Source organism: Elephantulus edwardii, unplaced genomic scaffold (genome assembly GCF_000299155.1).
Source record: "Elephantulus edwardii isolate Elephantulus edwardi_28Jun2011 unplaced genomic scaffold, EleEdw1.0 scaffold00030, whole genome shotgun sequence".
NCBI lineage: Eukaryota > Metazoa > Chordata > Mammalia > Macroscelidea > Macroscelididae > Elephantulus > Elephantulus edwardii.
The window spans coordinates 18,608,794-18,618,339 of record NW_006399780.1 but is presented as its reverse complement, the minus strand read 5'-3'; the positions used below and the strand labels follow the sequence as shown (position 1 = coordinate 18,618,339).

At 41.7% G+C, this 9,546-nt stretch overlaps 1 pseudogene; it reads left to right on the top strand.

Moving 5' to 3' along the window:
* Window positions 1-6,218: 6,218 nt before the first annotated feature.
* Window positions 6,219-6,798, top strand: LOC102867789 (annotated as a pseudogene).
* The last annotated feature ends 2,748 nt before the right edge of the window (window positions 6,799-9,546 follow it).

The window sequence follows — 9,546 nt, the reverse complement described above, 5'->3', positions numbered from 1 at the left end:
ACCTCGCCAGCATTTGTTGCTTGCTGTTCTGTTAGATTTTGCTACTCTTACTGGGGTGAGATGATATTTTATAGTTGTTTTGATTGAGGCTATAGATCTTTAAGGCAGAAGATCACCTATCTTTCTGCTCAAGAACCATTGATGAGTTCAAACTACTGACTTTTCAGTTAACAGTGCAATATGCAACATACAACACCACCAGAGTTCCTTAGCGACAGGTATTGGGATAGGGGATCTATCTGCTCCCACAAAGATAACAGCCTTAGAAACACTCTAGACACTTCTGCTCAGTCTTATACAGTTGCTATGAGATAGAACTGATTCAACAGCACACAGCAATAATCTTCATGGGAGTAGATCACCAGATCTTTTATCTCAAGGAGAAACTACTAGGCTTGAGCCATTGACCTTTCTGTTAGCAGGAGAGTACTTAACCAATGTGCCACAAATCTCTTTATCTCGTTCATATTGCTACTGTGAGGTGCCATGGAATTGGTTCTGACTGTCAATGACCTTATGTGCAATAGTGTGAAACACTGTCCGTTCCTGCAACATCCTCACAGTCTTTGCTTTGTTTGAGCTCATTGTTGCAACCAATGTGTCAAAACATCTCTTTAGGGGTCTTTCTCTTATTCACAGATCCTCTTCTTCAATAAGCAAGCTGTCCTTCTTCAGACACTGGACTCTCCTGATGACACGTCCAAGGTATGTGAGGTGAAGCAAATTGACTAAGGAAGGTAGCAGAGTTGTTCAGCAGTTCTAGGATCCACTTACTTAAGATTTGTGGAACACTCTTCTAAGGAGAGACCAGTCACCAGAGTTGAAGGTTTCCTCAATTTAGAGCTTACACTTGTGCACAGGCATTGAGTAAGTGAAGAACTAGATTTAACTTGAAGTGGAATTTACCTAGAAAGTTTACATGGAATTGCAGAACTCAGATTCTTTTACCCTGATGTTTATAGTAACATTATTCACAATAACCAAAAGGTAGAAACAACTCTCAACAGACAAATGAATAAACAAAATGTGGTAACACAGAAAACGAAATATTTAATCATAAATGAAATTCTCATACATGACACAACATGGACAAAACTTGAAAACATGCTAAGTGAAATAAAAATGGCACAATTTGCTGGGTAAAGGGAGGGGGTGAAGGAAATGGAAAGGATCCCATGGAAACCTGAAAAGACAGGGTAATAATGGGCATGGTCCGATGGTAATTACTTTTTATAAAACATAATGCATGGGAGTGAATGTATTTGCTAACAAACAAAACAAAACAAAAACACCCAAAACAAAACCAACAACAATGTGAATTCACTGCCATTGACTTGGTTCCAACCCACAGTGACCTTCAACTGTGTTTCTGAGGGTTTACATTCTAATGGGAGAATACTCTGTCTTTCTCCTGTGGAGCAGGTGGTGGATTGGAACCATCAGAGATGTGCAGCTTTTGGTTTATGCCACCAGAGTTCCTTAAGTGAAATAAGTCAGATACAAAAAGACAAGTATTATATGATCCCACTCACAAGAAATACGTGGAATAGACAAATGCATCTTCTCATTACATGGCATCATAGCTGACCCTCCTGTGGATTTCCAGAGACTGAAACCACCCGCTTTTGGATTGGCAGTACAACTCCTGGCCTCTGGGTTACCAGAGCTCCCTAGGCAACAAAAGCACGTGGCAATGGGCTTGAGCATGGCAGATAATAGGAGGATGGCATAATATAAAGAGGCTTTACCTCTGTTTTTCATAGGGTCCCTGTGAGCTGGAACCCACTGGATGACATCTAACAATAGGGACTAGGAGAAGAGGGGAGTGGGAACATTTGCTTAAAGAACGAAAAGGAATTTGTGCTGTCAGCAGAGTGAGTTAGGCAGGGGTATTATCACAAAGGAGACAATGGAGTTGGAATGACAGAGAGGGCACATGGATGAGAACCGTACAGGTAAGGAGGATTTGAAATACTTGGTGCAGAAAATAAAACACTACAGCCTTCAATAAGGATTACATCTCAACACCAGGAAGATAAAAATCCTCACCACTGGGCTGATAAACATCAGAATAGACGGAGAAAAGATTGAAATAGTAAACAATTTAATCTTGCTTGAGCCCATAATCAACACCCTTGGAACCAGGAGTCAAGAAATCAAAAGACATATTGATTACATTTTAGGGAAAGTGTGCTGTAAAAGACAGCTCTGAAGCAATGACACTAGTTTGAAGACTAAATTAGTACACCTGACTCACTTTGATGTGTCTGAGAACTGGACATAAGGATGACAGAAGAAGAACCTATACCCCGTGAGGATGGGTAGGGATGAAACCGCAGGGTTACACAATTTAATGGATAGAGGAATGGGGTGAAGGAAATTGGAAGGATCCTGATGGGCATGGTCCAATGGTGATTAATTTTATCAAACATAATGCATGGAAACGAACGTATGAAACAATATAAATGAAGAATAGTGTGAAACAAAATGTATACAAATTTTGTAAGCAAATACACACGTGCACACACCCCCTTTGAGTTGTGGTGTTGGAGAAGAGTATTGAATATGAGTATGAACTGCCAAAAAACAAACAGAAATGTCTTGGAGAAGGCACAGCCTGAATGCTTCCTAGAGGCTAGGATGGTGAAGTTTCGTCTCACATGCTTTTGGGCATGTCATTATTGTTGGGCGCTTTTGAGTCAGAACCAACTCATAGCTGACCCTCCAGGGAAGTTTCAGAGGCAGTTAATCACATATTGCCCATCCTTCTCCAGAGAAGCAGCTAGTGGATTCAAATCGAATGCCTTTGGGATTGCAGTGCAGCTTCTTATCCCAGGCCACCAGAGGTCCCTATGGAATACAGTTCTACTCCAGCATAGATGAGGTTATCACAATTTATCTAGAATATACAGTATCTCCTCTAAAACCAGCCTGCACATCTGGCAGTTCCCTGTTGACATGTTGCTACAGTCGTTTTTGGATAATTTTCAGCAGAATCTTGCTTGCGTGTGATATCAATGATAGTGTTCGATAATTTCTGCACCACTCTGTCGGGTCACCTTTCTTTGGAATGGGAACAAATATCAATCTCTTCCAGTCAGTTGGCCAGGTGGCTGTCCTCCAGATTTCTTTTTTTTTTTTAATTATTATTAATTTTCCATAGTGAATGCTGCAGTCCTTGACCCTCTGCATCAAGCACTTCAGATCCTCCTCAGTTTCAGCAAGGACCAATTGGCAGCATCAGGATGGATGGTGATGAGATTGAGATTGTCCACAGCTTTAGTTTGCTTGGCTCACTGTCAACACTCTTGGCACCAGCAGGCAGGAAATTAAAAGATGTATTGCGATGGGAAAGTCTGCTGTTAGGGACCTCTCTTAAGTACTGAGGAGCAATGGTGTCTCTCTGGAGATTAAGGTGCATCTGATTCAGGCCATGGTCTTTGCAATCACTTGTTATGCATCAGAGAGTTGGACAATGACTAGGGAGGATAGAAGGAGAATTGATGCCTTTGAGATGTGGTACTGGAGAAGAGTATTGAATGTACCATGGACTGCCAAGAAAACAAACAGATTCATCCTGGAGAGGGTTAAGCCAGGCTACTCCTTGGAGGCAAGCATTCAGGGGCTTCATCTGACATACTTTGGACATGCTCTAAGGAGGGACCAGTTCTTGGAGGGGGACATCATGCTTGGGAGGGTGGAGGGACAGCGCAGGAGGGGAAGGCCCTCTATGAGGTGAATTGATTCAGTGACTGGGTTAGTCAGGATGGGCATGTTGGAGACAGTGTGATTGGCACAGGACAGAGAAGAGTTTAGGGCTGTTGTACATAGGGTCACTAAGAGTCCCAACTGACTTGATGGCGCATAACAACAACAACAACAACATTATTAATTTTAATGAAAGTTTACAGAGACTTAGGGTTTTCATTCATTCATTGTTGCACTTTTCTCCCAGTCCACCCTCGCCCCCGCAATTCACTCTTCTCTTTGAAAAGTAAAAGAAAAAGTCTTTCATTGTTATACAGTCCCTCCCCCCAAGTCCACTCCAATGTTCAGCCTTCATTTTTGACTCATGTCATGGCAATAATACCTAATCACATATTCCTTTTAAAGAGTTCTCTCACTCATCTGTTTCAATGCAGTATACATTATTTATCCCCTCTTTCACAGTCTTTCCTCAACCCTGATTTTACAACAGCGGCACTATGCAATATTTGTCCTTTTGTAACTGAGACATTTCACTCAGCATTATGTCCTCCAGGGTCACCCATTTTGAATAATATTTCATGAGTTCCTTGTTTTTCAATGCAGCATAGTATTCCATTGTGTGAAAATACCAGAGCTTCTCTATCCATTTGTTTGTTGATGGGCACTTGGGTTGTTTCCAACTCTTTGCTATTGTGAACAAAGCCACAATAAACATGGGTGTGCATATATCTGCTTGTGTGGAAGTTCTGGTTTCTTTAGGGTATATTCCCAGTAGTGGAACTGCTGGGTCAAATGGTATTTCTATTTCCAAGTTTTTGAGAAAGTGCCATACTGCCTTCCACAGTGGTTGCACCATTTTACACTCCCATCAACAGTGAATAAGGGTTCCAGTTTCTCCACAACTTCACCAGCATTTGATGTTTGCTGTTCTGTCAAATTTTTTTACTGGGGTGAGATGATATCTCATAGTTGTTTTGATTTGCACCTTTCTTAGAGCTAGGGATTTTGAACATTTCTTCATGTGCTTGTTGGCCATCTGAGTATCTTCTTAAGTGAAGTGTCCATATCCTGTGTCCATTTTTCAATTGGGTTATTTACCTTTATCTTGTGGTGTGTCCTCCAGATTTCTTGGGACAACTTAATGAACACATCCAGGGCAGTGTCTGATTGTTGTTGAAATATGTCAATTGATATTCCACCAACTCCTGGAGCCTGGTTTTTTGCCAATTCTTTGAGAGCAACTTAAACTTCTTTCTTTTTTTTTTTTTTAATTTTTTTTTTCTTGGGCGGGGGCGGAGGGGCCGCGCCCGCGTGTGCAGAGCGAGGGAGGGATAGAGGGAGGAGGAAGGGCACAAAGGCCAGCGGGCGGCGGAGTCCGGCCGGCCGGCCGTGGAGGATTGAACTTCTTTCTTCATCACCACAGGCTATTGCTCATACATTGTTTCATTAAATTCTTCTGTGTCAGCCAGTTCCTTCTTGTATAGTAACTCTGTATACTCCTTCCATCTTCTTTTAATGCTTCTTGGATCATTTAACACTCTGCCCAAAGAATCCATCAGTATTGAATTCCTTCAGCTTAAGAAATACTAAGTGAGTATGGCCCTTTTGATTTTCTGTCTCCAGCTCTTTGCACATTTCATTATAATATCTTGCTTTGTCATCCCGAGCTGCCCTTTGAAATTTTCTGTTCAGCTCTTTAATGTCTTGATTTCTTCTTTAAGGTTTGGCTTCTCGGAGCTTTAATGCACTATTCAGAGTCATCTGACATCCATTTTGGTCTTTTCTTCCACTTCTGTCTTTGTAATGATCTTTTGCATTCTTCATGGATGATATTCTTGATATCCTCCCGCAGAACTGCCAGATGTGCAGGCTGGGTTTAGAAGAGGCATTGGTATGAGGGTTACTATAGCTAAGGTTAGATGGATCTTGGCAGAAAGCAGAGAGTATCAGAGGAATGTCTATCTGTGTTTCATTGACTATGCAAAGGCTTTTTTGACTGTGTGTATCACAACAAACTATGGCTGACTCGGAGAAGAATGGGAATCCCAGAATATTTGATTGTGCTTATGTGAAACCTGTACTTGAACCAGGAGGCAGTCGTCAGAACAGAGCAAGAAGATACTGCTTGGTTCAAAATTGGGAAGGGTAATTGAGAACCCAGAAATCAGCCTACCTACCTATGGTCAAAATTGGGAAGGGTGTCTGCCAGGGATATATTCTGTCACCATACCTTTTTAAAAAAAAAAAACACACAACACTCCCCATCCACCCCCTCACCATACCTTTCAATCTGTATGCAGAACAGATCATCTGGGAGGCTGGGCTGTATGAGGAGGAATGTGGCATCAGGATTGGAGGAAGATTCATCAACAGCCTTTGTTATACAGATGACACAAGCCTGCTTGCTGAAACTGAGGAGGACCTGAAGCACTTGTTGCAGAAGGTCAAGGACTGCAACCTTCAATATTGATTGAAGCTAAACATTAAGAAAACAAAGATTCTCTGAAAAAATGGCGGCGAGAGCAGTTACCTGGTCCATGTGTCGGCGTCTTTGGCAGGACTCAGGAAATGTTTTTTTAAACAGTTCTAAAAACAGTGCAGTGAGAAATGGTGGTTTTCTTCTCAGTACCAATATGAAGTGGGTGCAGTTTTTAAACCTACACATTGATATTCCCAAAGAGTTGACCAAGCCTAAGATAACCGTTTCTGATGAACCAGCTGCTCAAAGGCCATGATAAAGCTGTATTGGACAGTTATGAGTATTTTGCTGTGCTTGCTGCTAAAGAACTTGGTCTCTCTATAAAAGTGCACGAACCTCCAAGGAAAATAGAATGATTGACTCTTCTCAAATCAGTTCATATCTTTAAGAAGCACAGAGTTCAGTATGAAATGAGAACTCTTTATCGATGTCTAGAGCTAGAGCATCTGACTGGAAGTACAGCAGACGTCTACTTGGAATATATTCAGCGAAATTTACCTGAAGGGGTTGCCATGGAAGTCACAAAGGCAAGATTAGAACGGTTACCAGAACACATCAAGGAGCCAATCTGGGAAACGGCACCAGCAGAAAAAGAAGAGAACAAGTCATAAAGCCATAGCAAGACCTTGTGTGCCTGGCTTTGCAGTGAGGATGGGCAGATGGATGTGCTTGAATGGTGACGGCTGCCAGCTGATAGGATTTTGCATCACCTCAGAGGCCGGATACTCTGATCAGTGGGAAACAGGAAGTGTGACTTTCATGATAGATTGGACTGGAGCAGAGTGGCCTTGTTATCTGGATTTATTTCACACATGCCATTATTTCAGATCTTACTTTAACAAATGTGAGCAACCCATTTTTACTATATTTTTAAAATTTATTTTATACTGATTTATTTACAGAGTTAGAATACATTGTTTTTCATACCGGATCCTTTCCGCTTCCTTTATCCTACCCACCTATCAAATTGTGGGACCCTATGATTAACCCCACCACCCCCTCCGCCTATCCTCACTCTTCTGCTTCCACTTCCCCCTCACCCCCGCTCTGGATCCTCATACTCATTCTACAATAATGGTTTTATACAGGGTTGGTCTTATGAGACTGAGTGAGTTCACTCAGCCTAATGCTCTCCAGTCCCTCTCAAATTAGGTAGTAATTTACAAAATCATTGCTCTTGTGTGCTGCATAATAATCCAGTGTATGAATGTACCATAATTTCTCTGTCTATTCAATTGTGATTGGACATCTGGGCTGTTTCCATGTTCTTACTATGGTGAATAACACTGGTATAAACATTAAAAAAAAAAAAAGAAAACAAAGATTCTCATCACTGGGCCAATTGACAGCATCATAATGGATGATGATGAGATTGAGATAGTTAACAGTTTTAGTTTGCTTGGGTCCACAATCAATGCTCTTGGTACCAGCAGCCAGGAAATCAACAGATGAATTGCATTGGGAAAATCAGCAGGAACCTCACCAGAGTACTGAAGAGCAATGATGTCAGGCTGGAGACTAAGATGTGCCTGATCCAGGCCATAGTCTTCACAATTGCATGCTATGCGTCAGAGAGCTGGACAATGACTAGGGATGATAGGAGAATTGATGCCTTTGAACTGTGGTGCTGGAGAAGAGTGTTGAATATTCCATGGACTTCTAGGAGAACAAACAAGTTTGTCCTGGAGAGGGTGAAACTGGGCTGCTCCTTGGAGGCAAGTCTGACATACTTTGGGAATGTTGCAAGGAGGGACCGGTCCTTGGAGAGGGACATCATGTTTGGGAGGGTGAAGGGACAGTGCAAGAGAGAAAGACTCTTGATGCGATGGATCGATTCAGTGACTGGGGTAATGGGAGTAGAAGTGTCAGGGACAATGAGGTTGCCACAGGATAGAGCGGGGTTTAGGTCTCTTGTACATAGGGTCACTATGACTTGCAAGTGACTTGATGGCACATAACAACATACAGTATCTGGGCATGTTATTAGGAGGGGCTACTCCTTGGAAAGAGCGAGCTCTGATGACCTAGTGGCAAGAAGCTGCATTGAAATCCTGAAGGCACACGGTTCAAGGTCACCAGCTGCTCCGAGGGAGAAAGGTGGGCAATCTTCTCCTGTGCAATTAACTACCTCTGAAAACCCTCAGAGGGTCAGCTACAAGTCAGTTCTGACTCTATGGTACACAACAACTCCTTGGAAAGAGACAGCATGCTTGGAAAGGTCAATGAAAGAGAGGAAGATCCTCAATGAGATGGACTGACAAAACCCATGCAGCAATGAGTCTGTGAGTGATAAAGAGAATGGTGCGGGACAGCACAGGAGTCAAATCTGTTTTTCCTAGAGTCACTTCATAGTTATTTATAACAAAGGATCTTTGGTGATGTAAAACAGTTTAGTTCTTGCTGGTAAAATTCTTATTAGGTCTTTCTTATTGTCCAGGTTTTGAAAATATGTGAACCAATGGAGGCAGCTGTCTTACTGACATCTAATTTTTTTAAAAATATGTTTTAGTAATTCGGATCTATCAACATTGTCAACTTGATTCTTTTATAATTCTTTCATGTGTTTCATTGGTTTACATATATGTATACATCTCTTTATGAGAATTTAATAATACTATAATTGTAATATAAACACAGCAGACTTACACGGATTTGGGAACAAGCTGGTTCTTTCTGTTTAGCATGCAAACCTTATGATGAGAACAATAGTGGGCTGGGTTGGCCTCAAGCTCAATTGATACTTTTTTAAAAAATTTTTTTAAATTATTTGTGTGTACCGTCAAATCAAATCTGACTGATACAGGAGGAGATTGTCCCTCCTTCCCCGGCAGAGCATCTGGTGGATTCGAACTATGCGCCTCTGGGATTGCAGTGCAGCTTCTTGCCACTAGGCTACCAGAGCTCCCCTAATTGATACTTTTTAAAATTTATCAGAGCCATTGGAAATTAATAAAACCTGTTGCCATTGGATCAATTCTGACTCATGGAGACGCCTTCTGTGTCACGGTAGAACTTACTCCAGTAAGATTTTTCAGTGGTACATAGTTCAGAAGTAGATCACGGGTTCATTCTTCTAAGGTGGTGCCTGTGAATGCACTTGAATCTCCAAAGGCTGAGCTAGCAGTAGTACACATCAGACTTTGGCACCCAGGTTCTCATCATCCAGAATGAAAAAAATGGAATGCATAAATATTGGCATACTAGGCACTGGAGAGATGAGATGGACTGGCATGGGGCATTTCGAGTCAGATGATCATATGATATATTATTCTGGAGACGAAAAGGTGAGGAAAAATGGAGTTGCTTTCATAGTCAAAAAAGAAATTTCCAGGTCCATCTTGAAGTACAACATTGTGAGT